Here is a 19,913-nt window from a genome sequence, read left to right on the forward strand (position 1 = left end):
GAGAGAGGAGAAGAGAAGAGAAGAGAAGAGAAGAGAAGAGAAGAGAAGAGAAGAGAAGAGAAGAGAAGAGAAGAGGAGAGAACATTCTCATTTGGGGCCTGCATAAAGGGAGCACTATGGTTAAAACATGCTACCACTCATGAGAACCTCACTAAAAGCGCCTTTCGGTTTCTTGCTTCTCTAGCTTAGGGAGGTGTTATATGAACACAAGGTCCGTAGCAAATGTCTAATCCAGATGGTCACCAGCATACCTCAAGGCTGCCACTTTCTTTGGCCATAATCAGCACGTGCTTAAGGAATGCCGACTAAGCCCAACGTTTGTCCAGGCAGAACACAGGAGGCAAACCCACTGCCAAAAATAAAGATGCATTCCAAAGTCAAACATTAGTTACTTGCGGACGATGTACTGTTTTGTATCGTCCCTGCCAGGGCTTTGGCCCTCGCTCCTGTTCATCATGTTCACTCCCTCTGAATTTCCCAAAAGAGCTTCCTTACTACTTTACCAGAGGCATGAGCTCAAGGGCTTAGGAGCCAGCCTCACTCTTGCATCCCAGCCAAAAAGAGCTTCCTACAAGCATTTCAAGAAAAATCTAAATAGAGAGAAAGAAAAGATGATGTACTTAACATAAACTGAGCAAGTTGCTGTATCATTCAACTCAAATGGATCCTATCATTAATCCAAATTAAATGTCTCCGTGTTTGGGGCACCTGGGTGGCATCTGACTCTGGCTCTTTATTTCAGCTCAGGTCTTGGTCTCAGGGTCATGAGTTCAAGCCCTGCATTGGGCTCCACACTGGGCATGAGGCCTACTTTAAGAGAGAGAGAGACAGAGAGAGAGAGACAGACAGACAGATAGATAAATGGCTCCTGTGAGCACACATTGATTTCCCACTGTCTTCAAGGCGCTGGACAGGGCTCAAGAAGCTTTGCTAACATTCAGTCAACTCCAGAAGCTGAAAACCACAAGCCCTGTCCAAGGCTTTGAAAAGAGAGCACTGTGTACCTATCTCCCAAACACACTTTTAGTTTAGTAGATCTACGTGACAGAGCCAGGTCTCCTTCAGCTTAGAGAGAGAACCATCTGAGTGCAGAGTATAGGGATGAAAAGCCCCTCCAAGCACAGCTCCAGTGCCCTAACCACAAGGCCGAGTAACAGGGCTTTGTGTAGATAGATGGCAGTGCACGCATACCCCACGGCTGTGTGCAACTAAGTCACACAGCAGGCAACTTCACCGAAGTTTGGGATGCGGAGCTGAGCTCAAACTCCACACCTATAAGATCATTAATTAACCTGCAGTGGAGAACACACTTTGCCATGCTGGTGATAATGGAGGAAAGCCGCACAGAGCCTTCTAACGGTTCTCTGCTTCCTATGGTCAGCCAGAGTCAGGACCCTAATTAAAGAATGGCTCTTATCCGTCAGGCATACTTTGACTCGATCTTTTCAAGTTATCTCATCGCCCACTAGCCAAAAGAATCTGTTATTGTAACATTCAAGAATGTACTTGTAGGGGCACCTGAGTGGCTCAGCAAGTTCAGCGTCCAACTCTTGGTTTCAGCTCAGGTCATGATCTCATGGTATTTGTGAGATCGAGCCCCACGTTGGGCTCTGTGCTAACAGTGCAAAGCCTGCTTGGGATTCTCTCTCTCTCTCTCTCTCTCTCTCAAAATAAATAAACATTAAAAAAAAAGAATGTAAATACTTAATGTAAATTTCATCCTAAGACTAAGCAGAATCTTTAACATTACTGCTGCCCAAAAGAATTTTGCTGGCTGAATTTATACAAACGAACCAGGAGAAGATGAAGAAAAACCAACAAATATCCCACACACCAAAATGGAAAAAAAAATTAATACCAAGCAACCAAAAGTAAACACGTATTTATCATAAACAGTTTTAAGTTACTTGGTTGACTTTTTAAAATCTTTTACAACGCTGAGGTTTGTTTGCCTTCCTTTTAAAAACCTTAGAACATGCACATAATGGTTTATATGTTTGAAGAGAGCAAATATTTGAGATGAAACTGCTTTAAAAAGCAGAGAGGGGGACCCACAAATAATTATTTTAAGTCTCCAAACAGATGAAGAGAAAAAGGTATGCCGTTTATCAGCCAACCATACAACGTGGTCTGAAAATGCCTCTTCTTCCCTGATCGTGCCATTGAAAATGGTCTCTTTCCCTGTGTGTCACTTGTCACCATTGGTCACGATATATGTCCAGGCTCCTCTCCACTAGACAAAGTGGCAGCTCCACGAAGTCAAGCACCGTGTTCACTCTATGCACCGTATACGAATCATCCAGCAGGGAGCCTGGCATTCATTCACGTGTCCACTTTATTCATTTATTGAGCTCAAATATTTACAAACCTCCTACCATGGGCTAGACACTGTCCTGGGAACTAGTGGTACTTGTTACAAGAGAAAAAGACAAACAAGGTCTCTGCCAGCATTTGATGGTGGCAGGGGAGAAGGACAACAAAGAAGCAAACAAAAGGAACAAGTAATAATAGCTGACAGTTACGAAGTGTTTCTCATATGCCAGGCACTGCTTTACATCCCTTACATACTCAATTTCCCAAAGCCCTCTGAAATAGGTACTGGGCGGGGCTTTCCCAGTGACTTGCCCAAGGTCACCAGGCCAATAGGCAGAAACGCAAGAACCCTAACCTTAACTGCCTTGAATGTTGTTCCAAGCCACTAGGCACACTGCTGTGTGATCCGTTGCTGACTTGAATACCTGGTCTCCAAGCCCACGACCTAAACAACTACTGCGGTTTCCAACCCCTTGGATGGTCACAGCAAAAAAAAAGACGGAAGCCAGTGACAGAGACGTGGTGATTTGAGCGCTTTGCTATTTCATCTGGTAAAGCTCTCACATCATGTACATTCTAAGGAGCCCCCACAGCCCTGGAAGATGACCTGCCTGGCCCACTTCAAGAAAACCCAGTGCACACAGCCAGCACCGCTCAGTTACGTGGCACAAAAGGCCAAGTGTGGAAGAGAGTTGGTGCCCACCACTCAAGGATCTACACTTGAGTCTCTTCTGGCACTCAGGCTAACACATCGCCGTAAGACCACTGGCAACTGTTCTCTCGGCATGCAGCATACTCCACAAAATCACGCGACGGGCAAGAATCAAAGCGGGGGACATATTCCAAGATCCAGAAACCGGACCCGATGCAGACCTGTCGTCTCATCGCGCTGGGTCACTTGCGCTAACAGCCCAGACACACAAGGTGCGCTGGGCAGTCAGAGACTGTGCTTTGATCAACAAAACTCTACTATATATTTAACACTTAAAGGAGTCCCTTTCTTGTTGTTTGGGCTTGTTGTTTTGTTTTGTTGTTTTTTTTTTTTAATAATAGTTAACTACTCTTTTTTTTTTTTTTAATCTTTATTTATCTTTGAAAGAGAAACAGCGTGTGAGCAGGGGACGAGCAGAGAGAGAGGGAGACGCAGAATCTGAAGCAGGCTCCAGGCTCCGAGCTGTCAGCACAGAGCCCGACGCAGGGCTCGAACCCACGAACCGTGAGATCATGACCTGAGCCAAAGTCAGAGGCTCAACCGACTGAACCACCCAGGCGCCCCAATAATAGTTAATTACTCTTAAGGGTGAGCCCTGGGTGAATTTCAGTGGTCTACAAATCCATCAAGGACAGGGCCCAGGGTAAGCACCATTAGCTTTTAATTCTGTACCTGAGAAGGGCAGGTGAAGTGGGGAAACGGCTGATTGGAGCAGGCTAAAAACACAGCAACTTAAAAAATGTGAACAGAAATCCTAAGTCATCCTCTCCTGTCTTTTAATTTTAGACATTCCTGCTCTACCACAGTAAAAGTCAGGAAAGTATGAAGTACATCTCCTAAGATAAACGAAAAATTCTGTGGTGGCCATGCCATTCGAGAATCGATTCCACCTCACCTTTGCTGTGTATCATCTCTTTTAAAAATCTAACTTCTGGGGTGCCTGGGTGGCTCAGTCAGTTAAGCGTCCGACTTCAGCTCAGGTCACGATCTCACAGTCCATGAGTTCGAGCCCCGCGTCGGGCTCTGGGCTGATGGCTCAGAGCCTGGAGCCTGCTTCCGATTCTGTGTCTCCCTCTCTCTCTGCCCCTCCCTCTTTCATGCTCTGTCTGTCTCTCTCTGTCTCAAAAATAAATAAACGTTAAAAAAAAAAATCTAACTTCTTTACGGGTTCCACTCTTCCCTACTAGAAGATGTCTTACATACTCAGGCTTTTCTAACAGAATAAAGGGAACCTTTTTTTTTTTTTGCAATCAACCTAACACTAATTGAAAAGTTTCACTAATATCCACCTGGGCCCTGGAGAGAACAAAAAAGGAAATAAAAGGCCCTGGAGAGAATTAAGAGAAAGAAATATAGATGGAGTTTCTCACGCACAGAGCAAAGCATGTCTAGGGGCAGAAAGACCTGGTTTAATTTTGATGTCTCCACTTATCAGCTCTGTGACCTGGAGTAAATCACTTAAATTGAACCTTGGGGGGCGCCTGGGTGGCTCACTTGGTTAAGTGATTGGCTTCGGCTCAGGTCATGATCTCACAGTTTGCGGGTTCGAGTCCCGTGTCAGCACTGTGCTGATGGCTGGGAGCCTGGAGCCTGCTTCGGATTCTGTGTCTCCTTCTCTCTCTACCCCTCCCCTGCTTGTGCTCTGTCTCTCTCTCTCTCAAAAGTAAATAAATGTAAAAAGAAAAGAAAAATTTAAAAAAAAATTGAGGCTTGGATTTTGGAGGCTGTGATACCTAATTTTTAGCCTTAGTGTAAAAATCACACGAGCTGACTTCCTTTTATGCCAGTCCCTGGCAAAGAAACAATAAATGTCACGTTCTTGTCTTTCCATTACCTTCAAGGAGTTTGCCAGGAGTCAAGAGTAGGATGTGACCACTCAAGTCAAGGTGGATTTGAATCTCAATTTCTCCACTTAGTACCTGGACATTCCTCTCTGAGCCTCAATTTCCTAATCTGTCAGATAGGGAGAAAACATATACTTACCTCCTTGGGGACTGCTGGAGAAAAGCCACCTAACGTGCACAGCACAACACCGGACCCAATAAATAAAGCGATTATCATTCTTATTGTTCTGAATTGGGAAGAACAGACATGAAATTAAAGAATAAGTGAGGGACCTGATCACTTAAACCACCTGGTTCAGACCCAAAGCCTGAAGCTCAGAGAAGATGGAGGTGAATGGGGAGCGTAGGAGGCTGGGATCAGGGACATCACGGAAGAGGCAGGAGCTGAGATTTGGGGATGACTGACAGGCACTGGAGTACTGGAGTTTTATTTTTTATTGTTTTGTTTTCTGTTTTATTTTACTTGGCAAATGCAGAGAGGAAAGCAAAGGTATGATCAAAGGCAAAGTAGGGCCACTTAACCCAGAACATATGGGGACACGACAGGAAAAGGCAGCTGGAGCCCCAGGGGTCCTTGAGGAGGGTGTGAGGAAAACCCAGTGGGATAAGAAGGGTGGCGCCAGAGTCCAGGACCCATCAGATCTGCCAGCAGGCGGCTGACCCTGGCTGGGCAGGCAGGAGAGAGCCACAGAAGGAGGCTGGGCAAGGGGTGTGCCAGTCACAGGTGTGATGTAGGAAGTCTGGAAGTGATATGCCACATGGTCTTCGTGCTACAGCTACAGCCAGGGAGTAGACAAAGTGCTCCCCTTTCTCCAGGAAAGGGCAGTCCTTTCTAAATGACAGTGTGCATGGTGGGAAAGGGGGATGCTTTACAGTCAGACAAATGAGATTCAAACCCCGGCTCCCCCATGTCCCATGTGGGGATCTTGGGCAAGCTGCTTAATACCCACAAGCCTCAGTTTCTGTACTTGATGACATTTAAGGTACATGACACCAGAGGCGCCTGGGTGGCTCAGTCAGTTAAGCGTCCAACTTTGGCTCAGGTCATGATCTCAGGATTCGTGGGTGTGAACCCCGCGTCAGGCTCTGTGCTGACAGCTCCAAGCCTGGAGCCTGCTTCAGATTCTGTGTCTCCCTCTTTCCCTGCCCCTCCCCCGCTTATGCACGAGCTCTCTCTCTCTCTCTCTCTCTCTCTCTCTCTCTCTCCAAAATAAATAAATGTTCAAAAAAATTTTTTTTAAATAAGGTAGATGACACCTATCATATAGGCTGGGGAGAAGAATGGGATCCTGTCTGCACAGTGTCTGGAACCCAAGAGACGTACAACCAATGCTCTTGGGCCATGGACTTCGTTAGCCAACATCAGCAGCCCAGTGGTCGTAGAAAACAACTCAGTATCAGTTTTGTCCATCAATAAAATAAAATGCCACTCATAAATAGAATATTTTATAGTATGTCTATGCAGACTGTTAACAAGCTGTTCCAAAATAAAGAAAATGAAGATCAAAGAATCTGTCCACTACAATAGAAATATCAGTCTTCTAACAGTGAGGCATTGATTCGGCCATAAAGACCCAATTATTCTGTGTTTTAAAATAGCCCGTCAACGGGAATACACAGCACGCAAAGAGCTAACATACACATTGCAAATGGTCTACTTTGTAAGTTGAATAATGGGTCTACTTTACTAAGTTACAATTTATAAACAAAAAATGCCCCCATCTGCAAGGGTAGAGTTCCCTGAGTGCCGCCAAATGCACACACCCGGGTACTCCCCATTACAATCAAGACACGGACTGTTTGCACCACACCTTGTACCTTCCCAGGTGATCACATCCCCACCCCCAGTCCCAGCGTCCTGCCGGCTCTCTGTCCTGTGTCTATTTCACTATCATCATTTAAATCATGCCCACATTTTGTGTAGACTCCTTTTACACACACTATATTTCAAACATTTTAAATGAGTACTGCGTTTTGCCCACTAAAATTAACAATGAATGCCAAACACCTTACTGTGAGGGTTTCTTGGTGTGAAAGTTAAAAAGAGAAACCAGCCAAAGGACATACAGCCAAAGGATAGCAGTACGGGCAGTTGACAGAGATGGCCAGGATAAACTCTTCTGATTCTAGACCTGATCTGATGGTAACTGGGGAGGGGTGCGGGGGAGGGGCGGGGGGATGTGCAAGTCACTTCATTAGTCTCCTTTTCAGTTTATCCTTAAGAGATGGTGGGGCACCTGAGTGGTTCAGTCGATTAAGCATCCGACTCTTGATTTCGGCTCAGGTCATGATCTCACAGTTTGTGAGTTGGAGCCTCAAATTGGGTTCTGTGCTGACTGAGCAGTGCCTGCTTGGGATCCTCTCTCTCCCTCTCTTTCTGCCCTGCCTCTGCACGCTCTCTCTCTCTCTCCCTCCCACTCAAAAAATAATAAATAAACTTTAAGAGAGAGAGAGAGATGGTGTCTATGGTCCCGTATGAGTGGAGTGATCATAGGACTTAGCGTCCAAATCAGGAGCTGCTATCATCCATTAAGCCAGCTCAAGCGGTATAAACCAAGCTGGACTTAGCATGAGGCTACTTATGTGCACCCTGTAAGAGCACGTCTTATGATGTGTACAGTGACCAAATGTTCTCTTCCAAACTGAAAGTGTTGCACATCACAAAGTGGTATGTTTGAAAGCTGACGTCTCTCATCCAAAACTCATGAGGCTCATCAAGCAATCTACCTTGTGGAATTGAGAGGTTACAACCAAGGCTGCCAGAGGAGAGAAGGGGCCTGAGACACTGACACACTAGAGAGCACGATGCACCCCACACAATGAAATGAAACAACCACTTTAGAAAGACGCAGGCTGCCTAATTATGCAAGCACTTAGCTGGGGTACCCTCTCTTTGTCATCCCCTCTCTAAGAGGCAGACATTGGAGGCTCTATCAGGGCATATTACCTCAGAACTCCCACTGTGCAAATTTCATATAGACATACCAAGTCCTCATTAAGATATCAGGACTCTGGGGGTAGGAGGGGTGCAGAAGCAAGCCTGTACAGCCACCAACTGAATTTCATAAACCAGATCAGACTTAGGCACCTTAGCAAGCACAAAGTTATAGCTTCCTTTAAAGTACTGCATAGATACAGGAAAGCATTAATTGTAAATATCTGAATAAACCACAGCCAGCGTTTATTGCAAGACTACAGCCACAGGAATGAATAGCACAACTAAAACTAACTTTCATTTATCCAGGCTTTCTAAAGGCCAGAAAAACACATGTAATTGCCTAAAATTGCATGCAGAGATTATCACCCACACCTCCGAGGGAGCTGTACAAAGAGAGGTCTATCTGCCTTCAACTGAATAATCAGATTCCTTTGACTTAGATCAATTTGCATCAACACAAAAAATTTTGGTTATTTAGCCATAAACCATGCTGCCATTTTAGCCAAAATGGGCTGCTGTTCAATCCCATTTACAAGATTGCAAAAGCAATTAATTAGTGTACTGAAGGATCTGTAGGACAAAGTAATATGCATTTTTAGAAACCAAATCAATGATTACTACCTAATAAAACTTTTAGAATATAAACACTTGTGTTACACAGGGAATGTTCTAGAAAGTAAACTACTTGCTCACTCACCCAGTGGCTCTTCATTCATTTCTCATAGTAGGGAAAAAAATCTAGTAATGTTTAAATGGGTTGTTCAATTAGGTCACATGTTATATACAGCCTAACAAAATTTTACACCAAAACTAAAAACCCTAATGTGTATTTACATTTCTAAACAACAGAAACCTTGGAGAATTTTTAAAACTAGTAATTGTTCCTTCTTTAAAATGCAGTTCTCAGAATGGAGCTGATAACTGGCTTAGAGGTGAGGATTAGAACTCACTGCACCTGTACCTGTGTCCCCCACACCCGCTTTCAGACTAGTGGGAGAAAGAAAGTAGTCCAGAATCTGAGTCCAGCTCAAGCTCCGTTATCTGAGTCACCCCAGGGACTGCCTGTCAAAATGCTATGGCCTTGATTCTCATGACAAAATCCCCTCCTGTAGTCTGTTCCTCCAGTTGTACATATTCAGTGACACCGTAACAGAGCCTGGCAAGAGACTCCAGAACTTTCCACAAGAGTTCAGACTCTGGTTCTGCTCTGTCTTTACTGGATCTACAAACCTACTATAAGCTTGCCTAACTGACACATTTCCTTCTCGGCAACAAGGACAGTACCTACCTTGCAAGCCGGTGGTGAAGACTGAAGAAATATTCCTAAGGGACCTGGATCCAGAGGACATCCCCCTTTCACTTCCATTACCAGTAACTTCAGGATGATATTGAACCTATCACAAGCCTTTTAAAGAATTAATACCTGAATAAAGTTCAAAATAAATGCCGGATGCCAGGAAAACAGTGAGAAAAGAACAGATACATTTAAGCATTGAAGTCTATATATTCATTCTTAAAGCTTTGCCTCCTCATAGACATCTCTCACATTTTATAGAAGAATTAATTGCTAAACATCCTCAGAGCAGTTGCCAAAATGTAAAAAGATTCACAAATTGTTTTTGCCAAGAGCATAAAAAGGTTATCTATTTTAATCTAGAAAGCTTTTATTTATTTATTCATTTACTTATTTTTCTAGAAGGCTTTTAAATATTTTCTAGAGAGCTTTTACTTTTTTTAGCTTTTTTTTAATGTCTATTTTTGAGAGCGAGAGACAGACAGACTGCAAGTGGGAGAGCGAGGGAGACAGAATCCTAAACAGGCTCCAGGCTCTGAGCTGTCAGCACAGAGCCCAACCAGGGCTCGAACCCACGAACCGTGACATCATGAGCTGAGCTAAAGTCAGACACTTAACAGACTTAGCCACCCAGGTGCCCCATCTGGAAAACTCTTAAATCAGTGTCAGGACTCTTGCACAGGGCAGAGAGCTGCAAGGCAAGCCCTCCTCTGAGGCCTCACCCACTCCTTCCCACCCTCCAATCCTGAGGCCAAAAACCAGTCTTGGTCCCCAGACTCTTGGCCTCGTCTTGGTCCCCAGACTCCTGGCCTGAATACATAGTGTGGCACTGGAACACAGTTCCCCATCCTTTACTGGGAGGATCCTGGACTCATTCTTCTCATCAGCCTGGTCCCCCACAGGATTTCTCTGTCCTGATAAAATCAAATCAGACCTAAGAACACTGTTATATTGCTAGCTGAATAGAAATCACATAAAAACTCAGAAGACCTTGTCTTGGCTCAACCGTCCTATAGCAACATAACCCAAGGAAAACCATTTCACCCTCAAATCTGGGTTTCCTCACTACATAGAATTCGGCTCTATGTAGAGCTGGAATAATAAATCCCACCTACTCCACCATCTTCCAAAGACTGCCAAAGAGTATCAGTAATGCTTACACACAGTGAAAGCACGTATACTCAAGCATTCTGGATATTAAAATCATTTTATAATGTCACAAAATTTCCAGGAGTTTAGTTTTTTTGTGCTTTAAAAAATTGAATCTCAGGACGCTTGGGTGGTTCAGTTGGTTAAGCGTCCAACTTCGGCTCAGGTCATGACCTTGAGGTCCATGGGTTCGAAGCCCCATGGTGAACTCTGTGCTGACAGCTCAGAGCCTGGAGCCTGCTTCGGATTCTGTGTCTCCGTCTCTCTCTGCCCCTCTCCCGCTTTTGTGCTCCTCTCTCTCAAAAAAAAGTAAATAAATGACCATTTTTTTAAAAACCTGAATATCTTTTCTAAAGATAATAGAATATAAAAATAATGGCAAAGGTCAATGCCAGGCACTGAACTAAGCACTTTACACGTATATTCGTTTACTTACTCCTCAAGATAATTCTGTGATTGTTATCCCTCATTTTATGCTGAAGAAACGGAGTCAAGGCAGGGTAAATACTCACCACGTCCTGGAGGAGCTAGGACTAAGACCCAGCCACAGTGTGCTCTTAGCCCGTATGCTAATAATATGCCAACAACTTCCAACTATTTATTTTACTGAAGAAAACGGTCCTGCACCTTCCCTCGGGAACTGCCACAGCCCTGAGGGGTAAAGAGCATTTTCACTTCTAACAAATCACAAACCTGAAGTTCAGTGAGATTCAGGAACTTGCTTCAAAATTCTAAACTTAATAAATTGAGAAGATAATACATAAAAAATATAAAAATTTTGGAGAGAAGTATTAAATTTTTTTTTTTAATGTTTATTTTTGAGAGAGACAGAAACAGAGTACAAGCCAGGGAGGGGCAGAGAGAGAGAGGGAAACACAGAACCTGAAGCAGGCTTCAGGCTCTGAGCTGTCAGCACAGAGCCCGATGCGGGGCTCAAACTCACGAACCGAACTGTGAGATCGTGACCTGAGCCAAAGTCAGAGGCTTAACTGACTGAGCCACCCAGGCACCCCTGGGAGAGAAGTGTTTAAATTCCTGCCGGGCCAGCCCCTCCCTTGTGGAGTCCCAGAGCAGACACTCTGACTTGGGCCAACCGTAGCTCCCCATACCGGTGGGAAGGAGCACCCACGGACCCAGGGACCTGGAGGAGGGGAGGGAAACCTTCTGGCACTCAGTCGGAAAGGATAAAAGGAGAGGGAATCATCCCCATGAGGAGGGGGCTTCATTCACAGCCTGATGCCAAGATCTCCAGATTCAGAATTTCATGTCACAACTAACGCCGCGTTTTTCCAAAGAAACAATGAGAAACCACCATTAATACGAAGGCCCATCGCTGCCAGGGTTAAATAGACGGTTGGCGGGAGAACCAAACCACCACTTAACTGCTTTATTTCCACAGGAAAATGTATTCCAAGAAAAACACTGCAATGAAAGACCGCTGTGGGCCTCCAGTTTGTAGGCCAGGGACTGTCCAACACGCCTTTCAGTATTTGGAATCCCATCTACCCGGGGCCCATGCATGCCCCCCAAACCACATGCAGTAAAATCCTGAACTAACATATTTCATCTTTAACCACTATTAGTTATATATCTTATTCTCCCTGGTTTTAAACCATACGTTATTAAAGATTTCACAGTAGTTTTTGGTCTTTTAGCGACCGTCCATGTGGCGGGTCCAGAAAAGTGTGACCTGAGAATTCTATGAAGGGTAGGAGTTCTTCCATCTATGCCGGGGTGGCCTCCTGGCTCCACAGAAACAGCCCTTTGGTGTCAGGCTGTGAGACTCTGCCTTGGTCCAGGAGCCTACCCACCGCCCTCCTGTGTGACCTTGGGCCTCAGTGTCCTCAGTCATTGAATGAGGGAGAGATGTGAATGGATGTTTTCCAGATATCTAAACCCCCTCTTCAAGCCACAGTCGTCAAGAAAGGCATTTCAGAAGCAGATGAACGGGAACCAGACACAGGAGGTCAGGAGGAATCCAGATAACAGCTAGAAGAGTTAGGGAGTTCCTACTATAGTTAGAACACTTAGCAAGAATTAAATGAGGCCATACCTAGAGTACACATATTTAATACATAGGTTTACATATAAAGCACTAGGATCAACATCTGGCACAGAGAAAGCACTTGATAATGTTCTGGTATCCATATAATTATTGTCCTCACAATAGCTCTACTAAATACATATTATTCCCATTCTGCCGGTGAGGGCACCGATGCTCAGGGTTTAAGCTATCTGGTCAGATCCGAGATGATGGATTAAAAGTACAGGGACTAACAGTGGGCCATGAGCAGGAACGAGGAGACAGAACAGTCCCCTGATGTAGATCTAGCACTTTCTGTGATAGGCATGGAGGGCACATATAAAAATAAAGGAAAGAAAAAAAACCCTGCCTAGCCAGACCTTCCAGGCCAATAAAGGCAGAGAAACCACTTAAACATGGGAAAAGTACCAAAGGAAGCAGGTAATAATTAGCCAAAAATGCCATAAGGAAATACTGCAAAGGCGCCTTGGGGTCATGCATGATTCAGGGCTCAGATCTGCAAGGAGGGCTGGTGGGGAGACTGTGGAGCCTGGGGAAGGCCTGGGGACCTGCCGAAATGAGAGTAGGAGGAAGAGAATCCTACAGAGCGGGCAGGAGGGGGAAGTGAGGGAAATGGCCTGGAAAAGCTAAATGAAGGCCATGTAGAGGAAAGTCAAGTCAGACAGTCTGCAGCTGACGCCCTTCTCTAACTTGTCACTGTTGCCTGCAGAGATAACGTGAGTCAAATCAGCTACGCTGATGGAACCAGGTCAGACATACTGATGTCACTCCTAACACTGAATGGCATGAACATCAAAAACACAAAAGGATATTAGAGGAATACGCTGTGTAGCAAAACACCATGTCTTGCACTGCAGGGGTCAGCTGTCAAAAGCAAGGCCACCGAAGAAACCAGAGGATTAAAAAACTTAAGATGGGGTCGTTTCCTGCCCATGCAGGGACAACAGTGAAGAGGAAACTCAAGACTCACTGAGCTGAGAGGTCATGGCCCTATTCATCTCTCAAGGTCTTAGGACCCCCCTCTAGCAAAAAGATTGAGGAAACACAGCCCAAGGAAGAAAAGCAAGCATCAGGGAAGATTCCAAACCCACAGAGCCTGATCCTGGTAACCAAAATGCCCTGGAAGGGTCTTGGGAACTGTAAACGGACAGCATATGAACAGAAGAGCAGCAATTTCTCATCACAGAAAAATATATTATATTTGTCATGTAAATCAAATATCGTTCTTCTCTACTTCGTTTTTGTTTCCCCTTACCTATATCCTCCTTGGTGGCCGATAAAGGAGGATACAGTTGGGAAAAACTATGAACACAGACAGCAGTCTGATTATAAAAGCATTTCTCCTCTATTGCATTGCTGGAGTATGCAAGAGAAACCAAATTCTCACAGTTCGTCAACTTTCTGTTCATGTAAACAATCTCACTTTATTTCTGAATTACTTTGTGGGAACAGATGGTTTCCAAATGCATGACTTCTTACTACAGTATATGGAAGCAATACTACTGAACTCTTAAATTAAGATGAAAACACAGGCATGCTTCCAGCTTGTCTATATTGGTAGACCTAGTTTTCCCAAACTAAGGCTTACGTGGAATTCTGACCTTTTTTTTTTGTTTGTTTTTTGCTGATTTTTTTCTTTGGGTTGAACAATTCACATCTTATAGGAAAAAACAAAAACAAAAACAAAAAACCTGTCTGAAATATCACAGCAACTGCAAATTTTGGAATTCTGGTGGGAAAAAAAAAAAAAAAAAACCAGGAGTATCTGTAACAGAAGCCTCTAGACTTCCTCCTACAGGTTACATATAAATAAAGGCATCAGGTATGTAAATATATAGTTGGGTTTTATGCCTTATATCCTTAAATGTTTTATGATAGATTATAATATTATAACTTGAAATAATCACTGCAATTAACACCAAATTGCCTTAATCCCTAACAACTGACTCAGTCACTGGAAGAGTTCACAAATTAGTGGCATTACCAGATCTAAGCCCAGGGCAGTTTCTCCTGATGTATCTCTCAGGCAGAAGACTCCTTTTCCAAAACACGAAACCAAATCTGGAAAGGAGTGTCACAAACAGGTTTTTGTGAGGCTTACACAAGAGTTCAAGTTATGTGGCCTGACTGGTGAACCCACTGCCAGGTACCGTAAGTTGAGTTAATAGCATTTCTGTTATTTAAATTACCGAGTCTCTGGAAAAACAGAATCGGTGCAGCACCTGGAGGGGTGGGGGTGACTTTTGGAGAGAACTGAGTAAGAGAAAGTAATTGCTGCCCCTCTAAACACAAAATTATCTATCTATCTATCTATCTATCTTTCTATCATCCATCTACTACCTATCTATACCTTTATGTATATTTATTTTGCATATTTTTATATTTCTGTATATTTATACAGAAAAATAGACATAAAGGGAAACGTAGGCAAGTACACACAAAGAGGGGAAAAAACTTATGTTTAAAAACAAGGAATGATGAAGCTAAGTATCAGGACAGAAAAAGTCTTTGGACACCCCAGAAGGACAAGAGTAAAAGGAAATTGACCTCTGAACTGATCAACACTAACACGGACTTCAAAAGGCCTTTACCCTTGAAATGCTTACCACAAAAGAATGTGTAAACCACAGCATGAAAAAATTGAAGTTTGCATAGAACTCAAAAAAAAAAAAACAACTTTTAGTCAATAATTTGAGTAAAAAATTTTAAGTGGTGAGGTGCCCAATTTTGGCCTAATGACCTATACTCACCAAAAATCAAATAAGATGTCGCCGTGACGGACAAACTATCCAGTGGGATCATTTCAGTGATGAAGGTCAAACCCTGGGCCATTTCTTCATAAAGTGGCACAGACCAAAAATTCCCGGAGGTTGTGTGGCCTATAATTGTATGCTATTCTTCCAGAAACTTGATTAGTGTGCTCCTGTCTCTTCAATAAAGAGCAGCCTCTAAGGCAAGCACTGAGAATAGCAACGTGTTTGTGGAGACCGTCTCTGCCACACACAGACACACGTAAGAGCACATAGGGATGGGATTCGAAGCCACCATGTACGTGGAGTTCTAGATGTCATAAAAGCTTTCACCATTAGAAGTCCTCTATGCCTTAACAAGGAAGGAACTGATCAACAGAAGACAACATACTGTGAAGGAAAGGCTGTGAATGATCATTTATGAATGGAGAAGTATTTGGAATACGTGTAATAAGTACAGACATTTATATGAGAGCGACCACCACAACAAATGGCAGCTACAGCAATAATAAATCCAATACAACAGCAGAAAAACAATTTGAAACCAGATGTAACTATTAAAGCAGGTACGTTTTAAGAAGACACATGATTTCCAAAGTTTCATCACGCTTGTAATGAAAAGTCTTTGTGGCCCAATTTATGGAACAGAGCGTGTTCTTGAGAATACATAGATTGCTTTATCAAGTCCCGTGTGAATTCCAGTGACTAAGAGAGCGCTGATATCCCAAGGATTTGGTTGCTGGAGGATGGGAGTGGGGGTGTCAGCATTCAGCAGATAAGCCTGCTCACAGATCTCAGAGAAGAGTCTCTGAGTCCATACAGACATTTCAGAGAGCTAGCTCACACAGACTAGGGTGTTAGTCCCGCAGGCTGACAAATCCCAGGCCTCAGCCATCTCCAGAGTCCTCAAATAAAAGGTCCCAAGAACCCTGCTCTCTGTTAGATCATTACATGGTGACAGTGGGGAGGGAGGACATGACCAGAGGCACAGGCTTAAATGCTCTCTCCTTCTGTTTTATGCACAGATCTTAGAGCATCAGGTTCTCACTCCCCATCACAGAAACATCTTTTCCACCGCAGAAAGCTCATGGGCACTTCTATCCAAAACCAATCCATCCTCCAAAACCTCACCCAAACCCTGCCTCGGCTCTGAAAGTCTTTCCAAACCAGCCTAACTGGAAAAACCTTTTCTTCTGAATTTCGCAGACAACGTCTATCTATGCTATTCAGCATCTCGCTTTGATCTGCTTTGAGGCTCCTGCAACTTGCTGAACTATTACCTAACTTCTCATGCATTCCTGTCTTGTCTTCACCTTGCAATCTCCTACACATTCCGCATGGGCACATACAGGACACAGAGAGTCATTTTTTTATGCCAGACTTCTATATTCCTGCCTGAGTAGGCTCTCCATTTCCCGTCCGATGTTTCCTGCTTCCAAACGCCTCGAAAAGATACTGCCGTGATATACTCCGCCCTCTCCTTAATGACACCAGTTTTTACCAACTGTCTGTCCATCAAGTCCAAGGGCTTCCTTTTTATTTTCTAGCACCTCCTGCAATCGATCTGAGACAGACACGTTCTTTTCTTACTCTTTTCAATTCGCGTTTTCTCAGTCATATTCCACACCATCTTGAACTTCTCATCCCAAAATGACACACTTAATAAATCAGCATTGGGGGAAAAAAGTTCACTTTCCCGATGCACGTATCTGTGTCCTTTTTTTATCAGTCCCAGTTCTATGCTTCAGTTTGTATTACCAATCACCCTTTGTGCTCTTACTGTTGCAAACCACCTCAAGTCACCTTAAATCATCGCAGCATGACTATTTCTAAGACAGGGATACTATATTTATACTATAAATCTTCCTACTCATTCTGCAAAATCAATGTCCTCATTTCTCTCCCGATCCCCCTCCAGATAGAACGGGGACTCCATTATGAAGGGACTCGTGGATTCTCTGATGGTCACGGCTGTATCCCTGGTGCCTAGAACAGCGCCTGGCCCTTAGAGGTGCTTGGTAGGTACCTGGGGAATGAATGTTGGCTGAATGAACCTCCAAACAGCCTCCGGGATTCTGCTCCTTCCACCTCTTCTCTGCTTCACAGGAAAATGGTCAAGAACATCAATGCCAAAGTGAAACCATCAGGGTCTAATCACTGGCTCACCATCTAACCAGGGGTATGATCTTGAGCACAGTACCTGACATCTCTCAGTCGCAATCTCCCCAGCTGGAAATGAGCATACGAGCAGGATTCCAGTGAGGACTGAACAGCATAGTGCAGATAAAGAACTCGGCACACGGCAAAGCCGAGCGCTAATCGCGGCTCTTTTGTTCACACTTCTCCCGTTCAGCCAATGTCACCTCTGCCACCACACCTGCACAGCTCAGCCTTTCTCTTTCTCACCTGCAGAAAGACTAAATTCTGACAACAAAACTATTCTGACTCAAATATGAGTAAATCGATAGGCTCCAAGTGAGGGCTTGGGAGTTTTTTTTCCCCTGTGAAAAATACATAGGCACTTTAGTGACAGAGCTTAGATACCTATCTACTCAGTGGCCCAGGGCCTCTATGTTTCTGCACTTATAGCTCTGTTTCCAACTCCGTTCAGGTCGGCTACATTGCCCCAGAGTGCAGTTCTGCATACGGGGCTGCCAGAAGAGGTACTTTTACAAGGAGTAAACCAAATGGCCTGTATTATACAACCCAACAGTGAGAAAAGGCTTTCTGTGTCACTCCCTGTTTTACAAGACTTATGAGAAGGTACACTTTACAGCTTGGGTCTTTAAGAATCTTCATGTGCCACTCTGATTTCAAGAGCTGTTCTGAAAACTAAATATTAACCCAGGAAAAACCACTTTCTTTATCATACGCATTACTCCTCTTACTCTGCACTCTGCTAGAACACCGTGCAAACCGGGGGTGACTTTAACTCTTGCTTTATTTTGATTTTTGCTTTTCCAAATAAAGAACAGTGACCAGTAAATATTTCTTTAGAACAAAGGGCAGAATGCATTTGGTTCACAGCCAGCTGTTGACCTGAGGCAAAGATGTTTTGCCAGAAGCAACCCCTGAATACACCGGGGTACTCAAATTTCACCTGAAATGGCTGGCTACCTTAAATACGCTTTATCTTTTCTGGCATGTCCGAAGTTTCTACAAACTTTGGTGACATTCCCTGGCCCATAACTAACGTTGCATTTTTTGTTGTTGTTGCTGTTGGGAAATTAACGTTAAGACTCTGAGTCTTAACTAGAGTTTTCTGAGCATTAAACATGCAAGGGAGGGTCATAATTAAAAACTGGCAAAGCTCACAACCCAAGTTCACCACAAGCAAAAACAGAGAGGAGAACAGGAATGCTGTTGAGCATTTACCTCACATGGCAAGATCTTAACTGAACAAGATGGTCCCTGCTTTTAAAAGCATGGGTCTCAAAGAAATGCCAACTCAGCAGACACATCACGTTCATTCAGCTTTGGGAGTAACCGTCTGCATAACTAAAGCCCCCCTACTGAAGGTACAAACATATATTATTGGTCATGCCAGCTCCATATCCAGTCCTTCCATATAGTCTCTGGTATACTGTACTATAGCAAAAGGGAAGTAGAACTTAACAGATTTTTTTTTAAGTTAATGATTCAGGCAATTCTTGGAATAACTTCCACTTGAGAAAAATGTAACCAAGAGGTCCCATCAAAAGACTCCCCAGCTGCTGACAGCTCAACTCTGGAAATTCCCTCCCAAATCACAAAGCGTAATGACCCTCAAGAGCCTTTTCTGCCTCCAGCGAACTTGGAATTCTTTCTAAATATTCATTAGGACGCTCAATAAATGTTTACTTGAATTGAAGCCGAAAACGAAAAGCAAGCACTGGAAACGTAAGCTCCTAAAGCCTTGCTCCCTCGCCCAGCCCCCGCTTCCCCCACGAGAGGAAACTGGGAGATCTGGAGCTGAGAGTTGAGCCAACCAGTATCCAAGGGGTCTGACACTCGGCCCAGGAGGTGATGACAGCCAGGAGGGCTGGGCAGTGGTTCCAAAATGGGGCACCCACTGCGCTGGGAAATGTTGGGCGCTTGCCAAGACACAAAGCCTCCCCGGGGGAGCTGAACCGGATGGTCGGAAACCAAGGCCCGAATCGAGTTCCACCACCCTCCTTCCTGTTTATAGATCCCGCTCCAGTGACTCCAGCTACCAAAGAGAAAGCAGACGTCTCAGAAATATGTCAATACATGACATAACTTGAAAAGAGCTGGCTGCTCATTGGCGCGTGTTACAACTTGTCGGGCTCACACAGGAAAACCGGCTCACTTTAATTACTTTTCTTTTAATATGCCTTGCCGTCCCGTCCCGGGCCCCCGCAAAGATCGGGTTACTGGGAACTAGGGGCCTCGGCGGGGCGACCAAACGGTGTGGGCGGTTAGCTAGGGGCAAGGAACGCGGGAGCCCAGCCGACCGCCGGCGCAGTGGCTGCCCCTTCCGAGTCGCGACAACCAGCAGCGGCTCTTTCCTCGCACAGGCGCAGAAACAGGAAGCCTGGCACCTCCTCGCAGTCTGCACCAAGTCGCCGGGCCGCTCGCTGATGTCGAGAGGGGGCCTAGCGGCACCGCGCCGCTGCCCTGGGGTTGGCCCCGGGAGCGCCACCTTTGTCTGGGTTTTCCCGTCCGACCGGCGACGCCGGGACGCAAGGAGCGTTTGCCCAGGTCGGAAGCGCGGACGCGGCGCTCGGCTTCCCCGGCCCGGCGCGGGGGCCCGGGAAGCCGACGCGGCCGCCGCAAACCTCCAGCTTCCACGGCGCGCTCGCGGCGCACCCGCCAGTGCCTGCCCGGCCGCCACTGCCCCGGCGCGGCCGCCGCGGGGTGCGGAGCCGG

The 19,913-nt window shown here is 44.9% G+C and overlaps 1 protein-coding gene across 4 annotated transcripts in view; it reads right to left on the reverse strand.

Annotated features, from left to right (window-relative positions):
- LRCH1 (leucine rich repeats and calponin homology domain containing 1) overlaps positions 1 to 19,913 on the reverse strand; it is a 202,073-nt gene that overhangs the window by 180,808 nt on the left and 1,352 nt on the right. The gene's annotated exons all lie outside the window — the stretch shown is intronic.

This window comes from Panthera uncia (genome assembly GCF_023721935.1).
Source record: "Panthera uncia isolate 11264 chromosome A1 unlocalized genomic scaffold, Puncia_PCG_1.0 HiC_scaffold_16, whole genome shotgun sequence".
In the NCBI taxonomy this organism is placed as follows: Eukaryota; Metazoa; Chordata; class Mammalia; order Carnivora; family Felidae; genus Panthera; species Panthera uncia.